The 20,952-nt window shown below is 39.9% G+C and overlaps 1 long non-coding RNA gene across 1 annotated transcript; it reads right to left on the bottom strand.

Annotated features, from left to right (window-relative positions):
* Positions 1-6,246: 6,246 nt before the first annotated feature.
* On the bottom strand, positions 6,247-20,594 carry LOC115525720. Its single transcript, XR_003972448.1, has 2 exons — positions 20,332-20,594; positions 6,247-6,716 (listed from the first exon to the last, which is right to left on the bottom strand). It is a non-coding gene; the product is annotated as an uncharacterized LOC115525720 (long non-coding RNA).
* Positions 20,595-20,952: the final 358 nt, after the last annotated feature.

Here is a 20,952-nt window from a genome sequence, read left to right as displayed (position 1 = left end):
AAGAAGCATATATAAGAACTCTCTGTTTATTCTTTTTTCCTATAATGAACTTTACGGATTAAACTGTCCACACCTCAAATGGGAATTTTATTTTATTTTCACCAAACATTCCTTTGCTCCTCGGATGGTTTAACTTTATTCGTGTGGTCCAATGTAAGGCCAAGCATTAGCCGGTTATCGAGTGTGTGTTTCAACACACAAATGCGCGCGACAATTCCTTATCTCTACAGCCACGTGCTCATGAATGCACCCGGACGCACAAAAAGGAAGGAGTTCATCATTCTCAGTTTGGGTTAACATATTGCTGTGGTCTCATGATGAGCTTGAGGCCAGACACAGTAGGCTTGCCTGTCCTCAAGCCACACGGACTCACAAAGACCAGATCTGTTGAAACATACCCAGTCCACCCACGCGTGTTGAAATCATTCGGCCGTCGGCACATTCCCTGTTCTGTTTCTTCTTGTGGATCCCTAAACTCCACGCTTTGCACACTGCATTTTTTTCCTTCTCAGTCTATTCCGAAACCAGTTGGTTAACATTTGAAAACAAACACATCTAGGTTAGGCATGCCTCTGAATGTGCTTTTTTTCTTCCTGTATCCCCACCCACGAAAGACAGCAGTTGCCAAGAACTACCACACTCTGGCCTTGAAAAGCATAGTGCCTGGTCCCAAATCAAAGATTTTTTTTTTTTTTTTTTTTTTTTTTTTTTTGGTTGTTGGTGGGCATCCTGGAGCTAATCACATGGAATTGTTTTACAGAACAATATTCTAAGGAGAAAGCTTACAGAGAGCAGAGTGAAGACTCATACCCTCCTGGCTTCTCACTGCCCACAGGATATATCCTGCCTCTTTAGCTCTTCATCCCAGCATTCAAGGCCATCCTCACTCAGGCCTTGCTGCCTCTCTAGTCCTTTTCCACAACTGCTCCAACACGAGCCTTCTGCTACCTGCTCTCTTAATTTTGCTCATGACTCGCTCAGTGCTTGAAGTGCAGTTTTCCTTGACGTGCCCAAATGCTGTTTCACTTCCTGTGCCAACTGTTCTCGTCCCCTCTCAAACCTTCCCATACCACTTGGCTCTACTTCCTTTCTCTGAATTCAGATACCTATGTATCCACAGACTTTATTTCCCAAATGCCATATACTTAATTATGACTTTGTTTTGTCTTATCGACATTTCATATTATTTGATTTGTCATGACCTTTCTTCTCAACTAGACTCTCAGTCTCTCGAGCGCAAGGGCCCTGTTGTTCACGTCTTTGTCTCCCAGGGGCACCGAACAGCACGAGTAAGAACTCAAGACATATTTGTAGATACCAAGTAGCTCAAGAACCTCCAGAAGCCTTATTCCTCATGAAAACCTGAAAATAAATATATATATTCAGGGATGCCAACTGTCTGAAGAAATAGGGGGAAAAAAAATGCCTCTACTCATGGCCTGAGTGCCGTTGGCAGGCTCCAGCCCTTCCTCTCCATTCTGCCTCCAACCACCCCTGAAAGAGGACCAGGTAGAGACTCTCTAAGCTGCCCCTGCTCTGCCCTCTGCCCTCTTTCCACTCCCCGCACCTGGACTTCTTCTCTGGGCCATGATTCATCTTTCACTGTCCTTTGTTTTTCCTCTAGAGAGAGCCCATCAACCCCTAGCAATGATCAAGTCTAAATGCCCTGTACCCCAAGTCTGCTTCCTCCCCCCCCCATTATTACATAAGGCATGGGACACGTCCCACTGGTTATTCATCCTTTCCCCACTCCCACTCAGCCCCCTTCCTCTGAAGTCCTTATATTCTGCCCTCTTGCACTCCCCTTTACCTACAAATTCCCCTGTGTCCTCAGACAGCTCTGGGAACCTCCTCCTCCTTTCCACACCTTAACTGTGACAAGCTCTTTCCTGGTGGCACCAATTCTCCTGCAGTGCCAGGAAGCTGCTCATTTTCTCACACCCTTGTTCAGTGAGATAGGATAGATCACAGCTTGGTACTGCGTAAGGGCTCCAGAAATGGTAGTTATTAGTATTCCGTCATTACAATTATCATGTTGTTATTCCTCAGATCAAGAAATGAGGTCATGCTTCTCCCTACTCCCTACTCCCTACTTCTCCACCTTCCAGTAAAGACCCTGCCCTGTGAAGTGCATGCTACCTGGGCGTATCACCCTTGACTCACTCTTGGAACTATCAGTGCGGCCTCTGGCTCATAAATGTGGTCTTCCCCGCTGCCTCCAGGAGCCCCACCTCTTTTCACTTCCCTCCCTCCGCATTGTAAATTTGATGGTATAGCGTCTCCATCCCACTCTAAACTCTAACTCTAAACTCTCTTCTCCAGATCTTCCTTTTTTTCTGACCTTCCCAAACAAATCTCATCCCTGGATGGTATCAGATCTGCTTTCTCTGTGCCAGCACCTGGGCAAGTAAGACCTGGACTCAACTTATTAATGTTCACATAGGAGGTTTTTTCATGTATTTTATAGGATAGAGTATTTTGTAGTTTTCTTTCTACAATATATCGTTTAAAGCAACAGTTAATTCCAGAGACCCTGACACCAGTGAAGACAGGGACCTGGCCCCAGCCTTCTTAATGCCTGATAACGTGGCTGCACAGTATTAAATTGGGATGAGTTTTATCTTTTTTGTTCTGTTGAAGAGTTTTAACAGGACAGGAATTCACCTGCCCCTTAAAAGTTTGATAATGATGATTGTTGATTGATTGTCATGTGGAGTTTTCACCTTTGAAAGTAAGAATCATTAAGAAATGGAAGTTATTTAAATGGACACAGATTCAGTAATAGAACCAGGAAGGAATAAGTGACTCTAAGCACTTCTTTGAGTTCTAGATTGTTCTTCAACTACTTACTGCTCATCGAGAGCATCTTCTGGGCCTTTGTTATGGGATTGCCTGGTTCCTGACCATAAATGGAGACAATTATTTAAGAGATGGCTAAGTGGCTTACTTGGGCACAAAATTCCATTCCTCTTACCTCAAGACTATCTCAAGATAGTCTTGTAACTTACAAACCCTGCCTGAGTTTGCAGCCTGCCGGTGGCCTGCCCTACAGATTTCAGACTTGCCAGCCTTACCCCCAATCACATGAGCCAATTTCTTGAAATAAATCATGCATATATATGATACACACACACACACACACACACACACACACTTAGGAGTACAAGTACCTAAACCCTCAGGTGCTTTCAGACAATAAGCTCATGCAGTTTTGGGCGGGGGGGGGGATCTTTTTTTAAAAAGTAGTAAGACTTGGGAAAGGGCTCAAAAAATCTTATAAAATGTTTTAAATCTATAGAAATGTATCTATTATAAATCTATAATGTAGAAAATCTATAAATACTTGGTGCATTATGCTTAGTGCCCTAGTTCCTTTTTGGTTCTGATTTTTCTTAAACTTCATTCCAATTAGGTATGATCTCAATTTGGATTTTTTTAAGTTATAAACAAAACTGGGGGGGAAATGTGGGCACTGTTAATCTCATTGAGGTGAAATTATATATGGAATGTTTGACTCTTTTTGTAATGAACGTATGTTGCCCTTATAATAGGAAAAAAGATGCTGAGATACAGAAATACTTGCTTTTATAGCATACGACTAAAGCAAAGTTGGAAAATTTGAATACTGCGGATGAAATTAAAGAAATACTGAAAAAAAAATAAGAAATTAAGAACGGAAGGGCGTAGGAATATAAGCTGATTTCTTTAACACCAACAACAAATGTACTCGCAGGGTGGACGGAGGGACAGAAGTACAGATAATAGGATTAACCATCACACAATGGAAGGAAACAGATTTAACTTTCTGGGAGAGCCAAGCCTCAAAGGTCTGAACAGCAGTTAATAGAATATGAGACTCTTATTAAAAAGTCAGGCTGTTAATTGGTGCCCAAGGTCCTGGAGTATTAGCACTATGTCAGCTCATAAGCCCTAGTGGGAATACCCCAAATGAAATGGAAGGATGAAGGTAGAAATGGCTGCACAAGAAGGAAAGATTTAGGAACAAAATGCTATCCAGAGACACTGAACGATAAAGGGACTGAGAAAAATGACTGCTCTTAACGCTGCTTTTTTTCTTTAAAAAAAGGAATAGGCATCCATAATAAGTAAAATTGAAATGTGTTGAATATTGAAATGTGTTGAATCTGACAACACCACCACAGAAGATGAGAAGGAGATTCAGAAATATATGTAAACTTTGAGAAACTTTACCAATCAAATGCCACGCAAGGAAAGAAACCCTTCTGGGATAAAAATCCTTCTACCGAATTGTGTAAAGGCTTTATGAGTTTTTGAGAAGAAAGGCACCCTGGAAATTTTAGGTTATTTTTATCACTTTTATTGAAAAGGCCACTTCTCTGCTCTAAGGCTGAATTTTTTGATGCAAGTTCAGTGGCTTTGGGGTGAATCTGAATGAAGTTTTCAGAGCAGCGAGAAAAATCATGCAGTGTTAAGATGCCAAGCTTCCTCCGATAAATCTTTTGAAAATAACTGATAAAGATGCTTAGGGTTTCTCTGAATTCCCATGAGGTATAGCATTCAGAGAAGCTGGTAGTTTGGAACAGTGCTTTCCTTTGATTACAAACAGTTGAATTCTAAAATGCCACATAGCAATATAAGAGCAAAATACATTCGTTTTTAACTCATAGTGGACAAAATACACCCAGTCTTCAATTTGAAACTCAGGAAGTAGATGTGGATGTATCGGTCAGGTTATCTTATTGGCTGTTCTTAGTGATCAATACCAATGCCATGGTCCTCAGTTATTAGGGAGAGAAGTGATTGCATAAGCCATTTGGCAAGGGTGTATCAAATACCAGGAGGAAGAAATGGGATAGAGAAGAAATAAATACAACAAAAGTCTTCCTAAATCAAGAGACAAGAGATCCAGTCTGGCCTATGACCTACATAATAGCACACAGTAATTAATAGCATACCATTCTAATACAGGAAGAAAAAACCGGAGTTTCTGGAGTTTGGGCAGTTTGTGAATTGTTGGGTTTTGAGGATTTTAATGCTGCTTTGTAACACAGTTTGAATTTTAATTTTTTAAAAAATATTTAAGCAATCTCTGTACCCAACATGGGCCTCAGACTCATGACCCGGAGATCAAGGGTTGCATGTTCCACTGACTGAGTCAGCCAGGCACCCCACTCTGGACCTTTTCTCACAATTTGAACTTTAAAACTTCTCCTATGTACTAAAAGTCATTCACTTAATAATAATAATAGTCAGCATATACCATGCTTTTTATAGAATAGACATTATAGCTTACAAATACCCCGCCACAACCTTTTAAGATAGAGGATTGTTTCCATCACCATTTTTCAGAAGAAAAAACTGAATCACGGGGAGGTTAACTTGCCCACGGCCATACAACTATTTAGTGACAGACCTAGGATTCAAACCCAGTTAATCCAGCTCTAAAGTCAAGGCCTTCATACTACTCCATGACACACTTCAGTTCATATTTTTATTGATCATTCATGAAGTACATGGCGCTTTGCTTATTTATGTAGATGATGTGAAGTATGAGACAGGATTTTTTTCATCTTTTAATTAAGTAACATTCAGCATCTTTCTCCTTTCCAAAACCCCGTGTGTGTATACATAGCATTACTTAGCATTTTGCCCCCATCTTTGGTGCTGTCTGTACCGAAAACCCCCAATATAGTGAAAATAGCCTACTGGCGGAGAAGAGCTCATAATATGACACCTAATACTCATCTATCCCCACTGTAATATCTGGGTCAGCTAGAGCAAACAAATGGCTCAGTGAGGACACTCTGGGCTGGAGACTTAAGCTGCAAACTGCCTGTTGTGATGTCAATAATGAGAGAGCACACCCAGCCTCCATGCTTAGCCCATCTCCCCATTTCTCCAAGAAACCAACACCAACCCCAGGAAAGTATTAAGGCCAAGATCTGGATCTTTTGCTACAACTAAAAGTCTAAGAATAGCAACATGAATTATACACATATGTTGTTGAGCACTGCCCTATATAGCACAGAAATATTTTTATTAAAAATAGAGACTCGGGGCGCCTGGGTGGCGCAGTCGGTTAAGCGTCCGACTTCAGCCAGGTCACGATCTCGCGGTCCGTGAGTTCGAGCCCCGCGTCGGGCTCTGGGCTGATGGCTCAGAGCCTGGAGCCTGTGTCCGATTCTGTGTCTCCCTCTCTCTCTGCCCCTCCCCCGTTCATGCTCTGTCTCTCTCTGTCCCAAAAATAAATAAACGTTGAAAAAAAAAAATAGAGACTCTATAAATCCATTATAGCAAGTCAGAGTATAATTATACGGTGAAACATATGCAATTGCCAACATTCAACCTTTTTGACCTACAAAAAACCTGTTTCCTTATGTACAATGAGTACAAGTACATAGAGTATCATGTATAGGACATAGAGTATTCTTAGCCAGTGAACCAGCTTCCCAGAAGGCGCTTTGCTCAGTCTGAATAAGGTTTAACTCTTTGGTCTCTCTCCCATTATTGTATATTCTTGTGGTTCAACTCTGACAAAACTAAACAGGGTACGCAGGTGACAGTGCCTCGGCTGCTGCAAAGCCTCACGGAACAGCTTCAGGGTGATGTGAAGTGCAGGCTGAGTGGCTAGTGGCCTTCCCAGGAGAATGTCAGAGAAGCAAGAGTGAAAATCAGCTGCCACGTAGAGGGCCACGCAAGACCTAAGACGTTATGGAGCTCATCACGTCGTTGCGCTGGAAAAATGGAACAGAGACATGTCACAACTTCAGGAAGTATGACAAGAATGAGTAACTGTCAGGATCGCCTTTTCATAGGGATGACCCCCAGCAGCCCATGTTTCTAGAAAGCATTCCCTATATTAAACATATATGCAGAAAATCATAATGATAGGTCTATGCTTTGTGGGGACTGTGATGAACAAGGCACCGTGCTAACTGCTTTGCACAAATGCATTAGGGTTGTCCAGAGCGACGGAACCAGTGGGATATGTATACAATTGAGATCTACTTTAAGGAATTGCCTTACACAGTGGTGAGGCTGGCAAATTCAAAGTCTCTGTGGCAGGCCAGCAGGCCAGAGACTCTCAGGCGGGAGCTGATGCAGCCATCTTGAAGCAGAATTTCTTTCTTCTCAGGAAATCTCAGTGTTTCTCTTAAGGCTTTTCAACCGATTGGATGCCACCAATTCAGGTTGTAGAGGATAATCTCCTTTACTTGATGTCATTGGATTGCAGATGTTGACCACATCTATGAAATACCTTCACAGCAACCCTTAGATGTAGTATTTAATTGAATAGCTGTGTATTCAATTATGGCGTAACCAAGGTGACAGCTTAAACCTATCATCACAACACGTATACCATTTTTGTCCTCATGAAAAATCTGTGAGGATGATACCCTTTTATCCTCATTTTACAGATAAAGAAACAAGTTCAAGAGGGTCAAGAACTTGCTCAGGATAACACAGTTTGTAAAGGATGGAGTCATATTTTGAAACTAGGGAATGTAATTTCAGAGCCTCTGGACTTAACCACCGGGTCCTGCTGTCTCACCAAGCAGCGAGAATTTTATGCTAAGGATTCAGGAGTCGAGAAAGCAAAAGCCAGCAAAACGTAAAGCCAAGAAGAGGTCAGTATGAGTGAATCACAAGCTTTCCAGCATCATTGGCTCCCTGGCCATCTCACCATGCTGTGTACACATGCATGTGACCTATTAAGTGAGCCACAGTCTACATAGAAGGAAGATTATACTATAGGGCATACAGAGGTACCAGCTTGTGTGAAAAAAAAAAAAGGCAGATCAAATCGAATTACACATAAGACAGAAATCAGGGGGATGAATGAAAAAGTCCTTCTTTCTGCCATTCCACATAAACTCCTTCCAGGGTTTTATTCCAACTGGAACGACAGCATTAGCACTATCTGGGAAAGCGATCCCTCAGAGCTGCGACAATGTGGACCTAGAAGGACGTAGGACTTGGGGACTCCCTGGAAAATCAAGTAGACAGCTAGTTGGGGCGGGATTTTATGGTTGCCCAGAGGACTGTTCCTCACTTCCCAAACACCTCTCTCTCTCACTGTCACTCTCTCGTTTCCATAGACCATAGTGGCACTGGCAGAACCTTTCCATGTCCCCAAACCTCTTAGCTCTGTTTGCAGATATTTTAGCAGACCTTGTTCCCACCTTGTGAGAAAAATAGAGGCCAACAAAGACAATCTTCCTAAACATCTTTTTATACCACCCCCAAACATAGATCTGTACCAATCCTCCCCGGCTTCCTCTATAAGACCACCCCTTGTCTTATGTTCTCGACTCCAAATATCATTGCCGTCCATCCACTCTAGAACACAACCCATCAGTCATCATTTTCTTCTCCCTCTCTTATATTTTCAACCTTTTTAGTTTTTTATTTCCCCTCTGCCTGCAAGTAGAACAAATGCTGCCACCACCTTAAAAAATACCTTGCATCTAGATCATTGTAATAAGCATAAACAGATGCAAATACTTTACAAATGGGAAAATTTGATCCAAGGAGTTGGGATCAAAAAAAAAAAACTATATTCTGATTATAATAAACACATCTTACATATAAGAATATAAAGATACTGTAACATAGGGGCGCCTGGGTGGCTCGGTTGGTTAAGCGTCTGACTTCAGCTCAGGTGATGATCTCACGGTTTGCGAGTTCAAGTCCTGCATCAGGCTTTGTGTTGACAGCTCGGAGCCTGCTTCAGATTCTGTGTCTCCCTCTCTCTCTGCCCCTCTCCCCGACTTACACTCTGTCACTCTATCGCTCTCTCTTTCAAAAATAAATAAACAAAAAAAATCTTGTAAGATATTATTAATAAAAAGATAGAAAAAATAGATTCCTTCCAAACCCTAAGCAAAATATATCAAAGAAAACTTTGAGATGAGAAGTATTACAAGAAATAAGAAAAGGAAGTTTTATAGAGAGAAAAAGTTCAATTTACCAAGAAGATATAAAGTAGTCTAAATCTGTATATGCTTAAAGAGACTATTCTAAGTTTGCATATTCTTCTAAATGTAGACAACAAAAATTAGCAAAAGAGGAAACACGTATCAATAATGTACTGTGGGTTTTGATATACCACTACCAGTAATTTTTAGAGCAAGCAGACACACATACACAGTGAGATTTCAGATGGTTTGATTAACATGATCTGACTGAAATATCAATAAACTGTGCTACCAATGAATGTAGAAATGCGTTATCACTATGCCTACAGATACGTTCAGCCGAAACAGGCACGCGCATGTTCCCAAAGACATTTACAAGAATATTTATAGCAGCACTATTCCTAATTGTCAACAACTGGGAACAACCCAATGATATCAGGATGGGTGAAATAAATGAATAAATAAATGGTATTTAAAATATATACATACCTCGCATCAACCCTGCTTCTCCTCGAGCTACCATAACTTTCCTTCGTTTGCTTCTCTGACAATCGTTAAGTAAAAAATACTTTCGGAAAAAAAAAAAAATACCAGCTGTTTCCTCACTTCCGTTGCACGGTGCTCAGTCCTTAGCAATATTCCCAGCCCCCATCATGCCACAGAAATTGCTCTGGTCTCCATTATGTTGTTTCTTATTCCTGTTCTACTGGGCTGGTTTCTTGGCATCCCCTGAAACTGATGGTCACTCCCTTCAACGTGCAACTTTCGTTTTCCTTCATTTTTTTATGTAACAATTTTTTTAATGTATTTAATTTTTAATTTTATTTTAATTCCAGTATAGTTAACATACAGTGTTATATTAGCCGCAGGTGAACCATACAGTGACTCGACAATTCTATACATCACCCACGGCTCATCACAAGTATGTTCCTCAATTTCTTGATTTCTCTCTTGGTTCTCTGTTGCTAAAGCCTTTTCTTTTTTCTTGGGTTTCCAGTGTCTTCTGCGGCCTCTGGTTCTGTCACTGCAGGTGCACTGAGACATGAGGCCTCATCTCTGCGCATGCTGGCCGATGATAGTGCCCCAGTGTTGGTGCACAGCTGTGCCGGGGCAGTAGGCACAGTTACGTGATTGAGCGTGGACTCTGAAGTCAGGTGACAAGCTAACTCTGCAAATCAAGGCCTCTAAACCCAACCCTGCTCCTGAGCTTTAACCAGAGGGGCCCTAAAAATAAACTTAAGCCGGGTCAGATCTGTGCAGTGAGCCACTGTTGCATTCCCTTTGCGTTCATACGCTGTTGAAAGGCCGTATCCTGTTCTCGTAATACCAGACCCAATTTATGCACCTCTCAGATTTGCTTGGCTATGTCGCCTGCTTGGGGAAACAGATGACCCTCCAGGAAGATCGCTTGGCGCCAATGGCACTCTTGTCAGGGCGGAGAGGTGATGTGAATCTACTGAAGAGAAGCTGCCCGACCTCTGTCCTTGCCCTCCTGATGGAGGCTGACTTCTCATTGCACCAGGCTCCCCAGCACTTGGCCCTGCTTCAGCAAGCAGCTGCTTTGGGTTTCCCATGTTGCTAGAAACAGGACCAAACCCGCCTCATCTCATACCTCTGACCTGACACTACGGGGCTCTCTTTTCTTGCCCTTGTGCTTTGCCGTCACTGCTGAAGTACAGATGCCAGAAGCTTCCTAAGCTCCCCCCACCCCATCCCACTGGCTTTCCAGGATGGGTCTTTCAGAAGGCAGTGTGCAGAAAGGCAGGCATAAAATATTGCTGGCTCGTGCCCTTTCACTAGCTAAATGCCACTGCTCTTGTGGAAAAAATAACCCAGAAATGTTAGAGAGTTCCACCCCAGTGGTAGAGAGAGGGGGAGACTTTGTTCAGTGAGCAAGAGGAGATAGCAGCAACAGATTCTTCTTCCTCTCTCCTCCCTAAGAGACTGTTCCGGGATCTAGTGGTTCCATTTTCCCCTCTCTGGAGTTGTCTGAGCAACCAGTTAAGTTTCCAGGTAATCTGACAGCTTGGAATGCACTCCTTTGCCCTTGCTTTCTCCCATCCCCTACCTCACTTACCTGGTTCCTTCACTCTTGCTTCCCTGTATCGCACCCCCTCAGCAAAACTTTGGCACTTAAGTTTTGACTCAGGCTCCATACTCTAGGGAAACCACACTAAAATATTCACAATACAAAGGAAAAGGGAGCATAATCCTCTTGATTCTTTACTAAGTGCCTGTGTTTCTCGCTAAGAGATCTACACTTCTCTCTCTGAATCCTCACAGAATCTCCGCAATAGGTAGTATTTTTCCCCTATTACAGTGAGGAATGGAGGCTCACTGAGGCTTAAGAAACTTACCCAAGGTGGCACAGCTAGGTGTGACAGAGCTAAGGTGCCAACACCCACGTGTCTGGCTTCCGAGACAGTATCCCTCTCCCTGTTCTTTACTGTTCCTAGTATCAGGACATTGCATTCTGGGGATTCTGTGAAGGTTCCATGTGGTAACTCATTGTTGGACTTTCCAGAAGCTTTGAGAATGATTCAGTGAAGAACATTTTAAATATCCAAGCACAGCACCATAAGAGAGTCCCAAAATGACAGGGTGAACGATCAAATCAATAAAAGCATATGGTTAAAACACCCTTATTATTGGACATTTAGATATCGCTTATATTTTCATTTCTAAATGGAATCCCATTAATGAGCCAACGAAAGGTCGTAAAAGGAGCTGTTGAAGGAGGGGACACAGACATCCAAAGGGAGAAACAAAGGAGAAAGTTCCACCCCACCCAAGCCTAGCTCTGTGCTCCATCCATGTGTGAAATCACTTGGTCAAGCTCATCTAGGCCATCCAGATCTGCCTGTTCTCCTCATAAAGATCTCTGAGAACGAGGAGTACAAAGATTTAGCCAGAAAATTAATCTTGAAATGAAGCAGAGGGGTCCTGACTGCCAGAGACTGACAAAGGAAGGATTTCCTCATCCTGCACAGACTGTTACTGGCAGAGTTCTCTGTGTGTCCAGAGGTTCGGGCCAGGATTGTGCTTTGGAAATTGGAGAAAGACCGAATTTGGACCCTAGTATAGCACTCAGCCCCTCTCCAGGTTGTGAATTACAAACTGGACCTTCCCACCCTGTGTCCCTGCTGCAGGAAGGAGATGTTTTTTTGTGTGATTACAAAATCAGACTGTTTACAGATAATTATTTTCTCTTGGTCTGAGAAAGTGCTGGAAGATTGACCTCTTGTACATGCTTATTAATTCATAAATGCATACTTATAAAAACAGGTGGATTTGTCTAAACATGAGGAAAGCATTAATACCACTTGCCTGATACCGAAACTCTTGCGTTAGAACTTGATAAGCGTTCTGAGGACCTCCAGGAACTCTGCTGTGCCATAGGAGGTTAGTTTTCTGAGCGTCATTGCCAGGAGAGGCCTTTTCTGTATTGTCCCTGCATGCTGTTCAGTCACATAGCTGCCGTGCCAAAACCCTCACCTAAAGAATCAGCACTCGTCTCTTAAAATATGTAAACCTTTCGTCTCCCAGCAAAACCTGTTCCAAGAGCTTAAAACACATTGTCTCGAGTTGTAATATCACCTGGGAGTCTTGATGAAATGACAGGACATTCTGATTCAATAGAGCATAGTGGTGGCGGGGGGGGGGGGGGGGGGCGGGGGGCGGGGCGGGGTGTTGGGGCTGAGATACTGTATTTCCAGCATAGCTTCTGGATATGTCAGTACTTCCGATCCACGAACAAAACTTAGAATACCAAGAGCTTAGAAGACCACCTTGATTTTCTCTTGAGTGTTTTGAAGATCATTTGGTCTCTAGAAAAATGTGCCCCTTGAAACTGCCTCATTGTTATCAACAAGCTGTTCTGGGCACCACTGCAGGAATGTTCAGACAGATGGGGATAAAGTTAGAAACTGAAAACATCACACAAGAGCCGTTCTCATTGGCCACATTGTTTTAGCTCTCGGCACACGCACAAACTCAACGCTGACCTAAAGGCTTATTCTCAAAATTACACGCAAAAATGGATTTTGCCAACACTACTTGACTAATATGCTTGTTCCCGAGACCACCAGCCTCGTTTTATTCAGCCTCAAATTGGTTATTTTTCTTTGGGCAGTTTCAATTATTGTGTAGGATAAGATTTAAATGTTAAAACACATAAACAGAAGTAGTTCAATTGTGTATTTAAATTCTGTATTTGTTTTAACAGAAGTAATACTTGTTATTCTGTCTCTATTTTAGGGTTTTCATTTTCTGCCTGGAGAATTCAGCCATTTTAATGTCAAAAAAAAAAGTATTGTGGAAATTCGGCTAGTCCAAAACATGTTTAACTGTCTAGAACAGATGAGGGAAAGGGTATTGAATTAGGCAGCTTTTTCCAGATGCTTTAGAAGTGCTTAGTTAATATGTATTGCCTTTTACCCAAAAAGCATAGCTATGTGTTATCTTATATAGAAAAATACCTTACTTAGAGAAAAATTAAAACAAACATGTGGTTGTATATAAACTATACCAGTTTTTAGATTTATCCCTTACATTCATTGTTGAAAACTGCCTGCCTAGATCAAATCTTTACCACCACATTTCTGTCACGTCCCCCTGGTCATTATCCCTGTTTTTAGAGGCTATCTATTCTAAGTAGATACCAATTCAAAAACAATTTGCCAAAAACTCCTTACTTTAAGGAGATTAAGACCTTAGGAACCGTTTATCATATCACTCTCCTATTTCAAGACATTTGCTCAAAACCTGTCGTTCTCAACTCACTACTCAACACCCTTCATCAAATAAGTTAACAACCAAAATCTTAGATTTGAGAGACCGGTATATTCATTCCTCAGCAGAGGGAAGTTAAGGAGCCTACATCAGTTAGTCTTGATTATTTTTCTCTTGTCCATACTGATCTGTGCTACCTAACTATGAATTCAATTTCCTTAAAAAACATAGAACTGGGGCTCCTGGGTGGCTCAGTCGGTTAAGCGTCCGACTTCGGCTCAGGTCATGGTCTCACGGTCCGTGAGTTCGAGCCCCGCGTCAGGCTCTGTGCTGGCAGCTCAGAGCCTGGAGCCTGCTTTGGATTCTGTGTCTCCCTCTCTCTCTGGCACTCCCCCGTTCATGCTCTGTCTCTCTCTGTCTCAAAAATAAATAAACATTAAAAAAAACCATAGAACTATTCACATTATTTCTTCTTCGGTGAGTTTTGGTAGTTTGTGTATTCAGAGGAATTTCTATTTCATTGAAGTTGCTAAATGTATGTGCATAGAGTTCTTTTTTTTTTAATATTATTGTCAAATAGGTTTCCATACAATACCCAGTGCTCATCCCAGCAAGTGCCCTCCTCAATGCCCATCACCTACTTTCCCCTCTCTCCCACCCCCCCCCCATCAAACCCTCAGTTTTTTCTCTATATTTAAGAGTCTCTTATGGTAGAGTTCTTTATAATATTCCCTTAGTACACTTTTAACATATGTTGGGTCTGTAATGATACCATCTTTTCCCCTCCTGATATTTATAATTTTTTCTCTCTCCCTCTCTCTCCCTCTCTCTTTCCCTCTCTCTCTCTCTCTCTCCTTCTCTGGTTAATCTGTACAAAGTTTTACCATTCTTATTGAACATTTGAAAAAGTCAATTTCTGGTATTTATTTCTTTTCTGTTTTCAATTTTACGGATTTATGTTGTTTTTATGACCCAGTATATGTTCTGTCTTGATAAGCATTTCCTGTGCACTTGAAAAAAAATGTATATTCTGCTATTCTTTGGTGGGATGGTGTTGTTCAGGTCTTCTATGGTCTTGGTAATGTTTTTGTCTACTTGTCCTGTTACTGAAAGACAAAACTGAAAGCCTCCAACTATAATTGTGGGTTTGTTTATTTCTCCTTGCAGTTCTTCCAATTGTATTTTAATACCATTTTTTGGGTTTTGTTTTGGTTTTCTGTGTGTGCATACATATAAAAGATTGTATGTCTTCTTAGTGAATTGACCCTCTTATTACATAACGATGCCTCTTGGTAATTTTCCTTGTTCTAAAGTCTACTTTGTTTAACATTAATAGAGACAATCCAGCTTTCTTTTAAGTGTTTGCACATTACATATTTTTCTTTTCACTTTTAACCTATCTATATCAAGATGTTTTCAGTGGGTTGGTTTCCCAACAACACATATTTGAGTCTTAGTTTTTTGTCCAACTTAATGATTGCTGTCTTTTGTGTGCTTAGACCATTTATATTTAATGTAATTATTGATAAGTTGGTGTTTTAGTCTGCCATTATTTTGTTTTTCCCCCTCTATTTTGTATTCCTCTTTTCCCCTTTTGTGAAAATGTTTGAAATATTTAACTTTATATTCCATCTTAATTTATCTACTCTCTTTTTGTCTTTATCCCTTTGTGTGGTCGGTCTAGTCATTGCTACATACATATGTCCCTTTTTATAGTTGACTAAAATTAATATTTTACCTCTTTGGGTTAAATGTAGAAAATGTATCCTCCCCCTTTTATGTTGTATTTGTAGTTGTCATATGTATTACATCTACATACAGTAAAACCTACCCAGGCAATAGTATAATTTTGGCTTTGTATCATCATATGTATTCCAGAGAACACATGTACATACGTATTCCATATGTAGAGGAGAAAATAATCTGTCATATGTACCTAGTCGTTTACCAGTTATGTTGCTTTTCCTTCATGCCTAAAGTTCCAAGTTTCCCTATGGTACAATTTCCTTTTTTCCTGAAGTTCTTCCTTTAACATTTGTTTTAGAGAAGAAATGCTTTTGACTAAAATTCTCTTCATTTTCTTTCAACTCAGACTGTTGTTATTATTCCTTCATTCTTCAAAGGTACTCTTATTGGATAGAGAATCCTGGGTTGACAGTTCATTTCTTCTACTACTTTTAAAGTGTTGTGTCCCTTTATTCTGTCCTTTATTGTTTCTCATGAAAAATCCACAGTTTTGGAAATTCCAAAATTTCCAAAATTTTGGAAGTTTTCAGCCATTATTTCTTCAAATATTTATTCTGCATCATCTTCTCCTTTCATAGGTTTCAACTGGCATGAATTTTGTATCTTTTTATACTATTCCACAGGTCCCTGAGACTCTGTTAGCTTTTTTTCCAATAAATTTTTCTCTGGTATTCAAATTGGATGTTTTCTATTGCTCTATTCAAGTTTACACATTCTTTTCTGTGTCATAATTACTTTACTTTTTTTAGTTCTAAAATGTCCATTTTATTTTTTACAGCTTCTCTTTCCCTGCTGAGAACTATTATCTTTCCATTTGTTTCAAGATTGTTCAACCTTATTTCATGAAACATAGTTATTATAGTTGCTTTGAAGTTTGTTAGAGGATTTAGAACACCAGGATTCACATCACTACAGGGTGGGCAGCTGTTGAGTGTTTTTTTCCTTATGAGTTATTGAGATTTTCTCTTTTTTGCATATCAAATGTGTTTAAATTGTATCCTAGACATTTTGAATATAATCTTATAAAACTCTGAGTCCTTTTGAAGTCCTTTTACATCTGGGATGTAAGACTTCCAGTTCTAGCCAAGTTGAAGTAAGAAACTAGTTTCACCATCTCTTGGAAACAAACCCACCACTAAAAGGGCAAAATATATGCAACAGGGGTTTTCAAGACACTGGATATCAGGCCATTGAGGACAGCAATCTGTAAGGGACGGGAAACAAATGAGGGGAGCTCTAAAATTGCCCCTTTTAATTCTGTAAGAGAGTTCTTAGACCATGATGCAGGGGGTGGAAACCAAAGCACCCTGAGTTTCCCTGAGTTGAGTAGATTAAGCTGAGCATCCATGGAGACCATATTGGCTAGCATTTGCAGTACAAATAACAGAGATGGGAGAGATCTGCAGGGGACCCCCTTTGAGTATTCTCAAGAGTACTGCTCAGTGCATATGTGTGACGAAAATGCTTGATGTTAGCAAATAACCGCCCCAGAAGGATCAGAGGAAACAGTCTTTGGAGTTCACACAGGACCAGAAATATGACCTCTTTTCACCAGCCAGAATGGGAAACCTCATATCCCATGAAACATCTAGTAAAATACTCAGAAGTATCTTATTTCAGTAGTGAGCAATAATTAGCCTTAGGTTAAATGCTGCTCTTATTCTACCTAAACAAATCTTAAAAGCAAGACACAAAAAGGCCAACCTGTTTCTTAATTGCATCCCAGGAAAAACGATTAAGAATATTTATAGGAAAACAAAAATGTCCGGCACCTAACAAGGTAAAATTCACAATACCTGGAATCCAGTTTAAAAGTCACCAGCCATGCAAAGAAGCAGAAAAATATAACCAATAATGAGAGTAAAAATCAATCCAGAATTGATATAGATGTTAGAGTGAGCAGAGACATTAAAAGTTATTATAACCATATCATACATGTTCAGAAATTTAAGTAGAGACATAAGATATTTTTTAAATCCAAATCAAATTTCTAGAGATGAAAACTACAATGTCTAAGATGAAAACTACATTGGATGGTATTAACAGCAGATTAGATATTATTAGAAATAAAGATTAATGAACCTGAAGACAGCAATAGTAACTATCCAAACCAAAATCAAGAGTCAGACACCTAACCACTTAATTGACTGAGCCACCTAGGTGCCCCAAACTCTTCCTTATTTCGAGGATATTATAAAACAGAAGTAATCAAGACAGTTTGGAATTGGCATGAAGATAAATCAATAGAAAAGAAGATTCTAAATATATATGAGCATATCAACAAGTATAGACAACTGATTTTTGACCAAGGTACAAAGGCAGGTGAGTGGTAAATTGGATATCCTATGGGAGAGAGAGAGAGAGAGAGAGAGAGAGAGAGAGAGAGAGAACTTCAATCTATACATCATACCATTTATAAAAATCAACTCAAAATAAATCATAGATTTAAGTGTAAAATCTAAAACTATTAAACTTCTGGAAGAAAACAAGAAAATGAAAAAGATAAGCTACAGACTAAGAAAAAATACTTTGTCCATTTTTAATATTGAGTTCGTTATTTCCTTATTGAGTTTCAAGAATATTATAGATAAAAGTCTTGTACAAGATGTGCATTTTGGAAATATTTTATTTCATTTTGTTGTTTGTCTTCTTATTCCTTAAACAGTCTCTTTTTTTGTCTCTGAATTTTTATTTAAATTCTGTTTAGCTTGGGCATCTGTGTTGGTTAAGCATCTGACTCTTGGTTTCGGCTCAGGTCATGATCTCATGGTTTGTGGGTTCGAGCCCTGCATCGACAGTGTAGGGCCTGCTTGGGATTCTCTCTCTCCCTCTCTCTCTGTCCCTCCCCTTCTTGCTCTCTACCTCTCTCTCTCTCTGTCTCTCTCAAAATAAATAAATAAACATTTTTGAAAAATGAAATTTCCATTTGTTTAACATACAGTTTAATATTAGTTAAAGGTGTAGAATTTCACGATTCATAGAATTTCATGATTTGTAGAATTTCATGATTCATCACTTACATACAACATCCAGTGCTTATCACAAGTGCCCTCCTTAATCTCTGTCACCTATTTAACCCATCTCCCCATCCATCTCTCCTTCAGTAACCATCAGTTTAAACAGAGTCTTTTAAAGAGCAGACATCTTTAATTTTCATAAGGTCTATTTTATCAATTTGTTCATTCATGGTTCATGCTTTTGGTGTCATATTGAAGAAATCTTGCCTAACCCAAGGTCACAGATGTCCACTCCTTGTTTTCCTCTAGAAGTTTTATAACTGTAGGTTTTACATCAGAACTATAATATACTTTATTACATTGTGCAAAACATAAAGTCAAAATTTTTTTAAGTTTGAAAATATTTATAAATTAATAAAGAAATTTATATCCAGAATGTATAAAAATACTCAAAACTCAGTAATAAGAAAATGTACAACCCAGCGAAATAAGCAAAAACAACGAATAGATGCTCCACCAAAGAAGATATACAGATAGTAAGTGAGCATATGACAAGATGCTCAATATTATCAGTTATTAGGAAAATGCAAACTAAAAGCACAGTGAAATACCACTAGTCACCTAATAGCATGGCTAAAATTGAACAGACCGGTCAAACCAAATATTGGCAAGGATGTGGAGGAAATAGAACTCTCATGGGCTGCCTTTCATAGGTCAGATTTTTAAATGGTACAGTCGCTTTGGAAATGAGTTTGGTAGTTACTTGGAAAAGTTAAGCACGTAATTACTATGGGATCCATCCTTCCTCTCTCAGATACTTACCCAAGAGAAATGAAAACACATGTCCACACAAAGCTGCCATTTGGGCTTTTGTTAATAGCCCCAAACTGGAAACAACCCCAAATGTCTATTAGTAGAGACAAACAGACACATTTTGTATATCCGTGTGTGTTAGTCTAGATCCACATGTATTAGTGTATATCCAGATGTATTAGTTTCTTAGGGCTGCCATAACAAGTGGCCTGAACAACGGGTATTTATTATTTCACAGTTCTAGAGGCTAGAAATCCAAAACCAAGGTGTCCTTCTACGTGCTCGGAAAGAGATCAGTTCCGGCCCTCTCTCCTAGCCTCTGGCAGCCTCAGAAATTTCTCGACTTGTAGTTGATGTTCTCCCTGTGTGCTTACATCATTTTTCCTCTGTGCATTTCTCTGTGTCCAAAGTTTCTTATTTTATAAGGAAACCAGTCACATTGGATGAGGGACCACCCTAATAACCTCATTTTAACTTGGTTGTCTCCGTACTGATCCTATTTCCAAAGAAAGCTGCATTCTAAAATACTAGAAGTCAGGACTTCAACATATCTTTCATGGGGAGGGGTGGGGGGAGACCCATTCTACCCATAACACTATGCAATGGGTTACTATTCTGCAATTAAAAGGGAGAACATGATTCTGAAAACATTTATGAATGAAAGAAGCCAGATTTTAAAAAATAGTGCATACTATATGATTCCATTTATGTAAAATTCTACAAAATGTAAACAAGCCATAAACTATTCACTTTTGTTAAAGAAGGCAGATCGGTGATTACCTGAAGCATGGGATATGTAGAAACTTTTATCGGTGATGAATGTTTGCTATTTTTATTGTGATAATTGTGGTCACGCAGACAAAATGACTTAGAGGCAAAACAATCAAATTCAGTCAGTGGAATGAAACAACAGGGAAAAGTACTCCAAAGATCGGCACTGTTGGGTGTCATTATCCAGGACAAAGGAACCAGTGGTTCTCCCCGCTAGCTTCACCATCGTGTCACTTATGCTCTTTGTACAGCATACCTCAGAGATATTGTGAGTTTGGTTCCAGACCACCGCAGTAAAGTGACCATGACAAGTCCAAAGATCTTTCTGTCTTCCTAGTGCATGTAAAAATGACGTTTACCCTGCTATAGTCTATTAAGTATACAGTAGCATTGTGTCTGAAAAATGCACCTACCTTAATTTTAAAATACTGCTCAAAAATACTAATCATCTGAGCTTCCAACGAGTTGTAATCTTTTTGCTTATGGACGGCTTTGTCTCAATGCTGATGGCTGTTGCCTGTTTCTCTGGGGCAGTATTCTACGTAAATGGATATGAGTATCAGTTTCGCCAATGACTGGGTTCTCGGCCAAGATGTTTTCTTTCTCTGGGTCTTAGTTTCTTTGACTGAAAGACAGATAATCATGTCTGTTGCAATTCAGCTAGATTTGATAATTCATACAGTTGTTCCCTGTTAACACAAAGAAGAGATTTTTTAAAATTTATTTAATAAACTGGCATAGTACTCTTTGTCAACCATTGTTCTAAGCGGTATTCAAATACGAATTCATTCAATTTTAATACTAATCGTATAATGTAGGTGTTATTCTCCTCATCTTTAAAGTTTGAAAAACCTACCCAATGTTACAAAGCCATAACGTGGCAGAGTCGGGACTGGAGCCAGAGAGCAGTCTGGCTACAGTCTGTGTTCTTAACCACTGTGCATTACTGCCTTATATTTGGGGTTAAATATACACTTTTAACAGGAAAAAAAAATCCATGTCGCTCACTAAAAATGATAGCCGTTGTGTTGAAG

The sequence above is a fragment of the Lynx canadensis genome, chromosome A1, assembly GCF_007474595.2.
Source record: "Lynx canadensis isolate LIC74 chromosome A1, mLynCan4.pri.v2, whole genome shotgun sequence".
Taxonomy (NCBI): domain Eukaryota; kingdom Metazoa; phylum Chordata; class Mammalia; order Carnivora; family Felidae; genus Lynx; species Lynx canadensis.
Note: the sequence above shows the minus strand (reverse complement) of the source record. Positions and strands in the feature narration are given on the sequence as shown.